We start from the raw sequence: 1,436 nt of genomic DNA, 5'->3' as shown, positions 1-1,436 counted from the left end.
TAACCCTAACCCTAACCCTAACCCTAACCCTACCGCACTAACCCTAACCGCACTAACCCTAACCGCACTAACCCTAACCCTAACCGCTCCACAAGTGTTATAAACGACATCATTCAGTGAACACTCTGCGCTTTAACAATTTGCCTTGGACTCTCATTTACTCCCGTAGTGGACATTGAATATGCCAGGTTCGCCAACAGGTCAATGTAACCCTTCCCCCATTGCGCATTATGCTTTTTACAGGTTTTGTTCGTCGCTATTTAGATTCCATTACGGCAAAGACGAGTTCATTAGTCGTAGTCCGCTCATGAAAATCTAACAAAGCCATGTGAGCATCAGGAACAATTAAAGATAATCGGAAAGAGAAAAAACACTAGCAGTGATTGCGCTCGGCATTCTTATAAACCATTACTCGCACAAAGTATGGCATGGCCATCCCAAGTGTACCGTAATAAATATGTGCAGATGTATATTATGTGCGCGGTATGGTATGTACCAATGTACGCAGAGTAAAAGAAAAAAGGAAAAAGAACTGTGAATCCAAAAAGCAGTGCAGTAATCGAATACAAAAAAAAAACACTGCGTTGCTGTCTGCAGTTGTTGTTTTAATTCTTTTGAGGCAAAGAGATGCCTGCGATGGCAATAACTTGCCATGTTCCAGCTATGTGTGTAACTTGTAGAACGTGACAACCTCCACCAATGCAAAGGCGACAGAGAATAGATCGTCACGCGGACCCACACATAAGAACAACACCGAAAATCACCGCACCACCGCGAAGGCCAGCGAGCCCACTTAAGGAATGTGCAGCTTTCAAAAAAAACGCAAGCCATTTTCCCTTGCACTCCCCTTTCGTGCTGATCAACGTGCCCTCCCCCCATGACCTTTTCGCATACACAATCCCCCACACTCTCGTGTTGGACCCCCCACACTCTCGGCTGTTCCCCTTTCCCCCGCACCTCACAATGTCAAATTAGAGCACATAAAACTAAAACCAAAAACCAGCACCAGTACTGTCTTGCCGCACTGAGTCCACGCCACAGTAGCATACGCTGACAGTGAAACTCAATCGCACAGCAAAAAAAAAGACCATAAAAAATTCTGCAAGTCATAAAATGACAGTACTGCCGGTGATAGAAAAAGTCGCAAGGTGCGCCTTCACCAAAATAACATATAACCTCACCTCTACACTACCCACTGAAACAAGGCAGCAAGAAGAGAAAACAAATCCACGGAATAAACACAATGACACGCACAAGACAATACCAAAGCACGTCCAGAGAACATAGCAATGAATTAATCAAGAACGTTAAAAATTGATATATTTTTTTTTTTAAAAAAGCAGTAAGCAAATATTAAAAATCAGAATAAACAAATTTACCAAAATCCTCATTTCCCCAATGCACACACAGCTATATATATATATATATATATATAT

The 1,436-nt window shown here is 42.3% G+C and overlaps 2 annotated features.

The window, feature by feature from the left end:
- Nucleotides 1-85: part of a microsatellite that runs on past the window's edge.
- Nucleotides 86-1,411: 1,326 nt separating this feature from the next.
- Nucleotides 1,412-1,436: a microsatellite.

Source organism: Trypanosoma rangeli (genome assembly GCF_003719475.1).
Source record: "Trypanosoma rangeli strain AM80 chromosome Unknown Tra_15.4_contig_00546, whole genome shotgun sequence".
NCBI classification, from domain to species: Eukaryota; Euglenozoa; class Kinetoplastea; order Trypanosomatida; family Trypanosomatidae; genus Trypanosoma; species Trypanosoma rangeli.
This window is presented reverse-complemented; position numbering and strand designations above follow the sequence as displayed.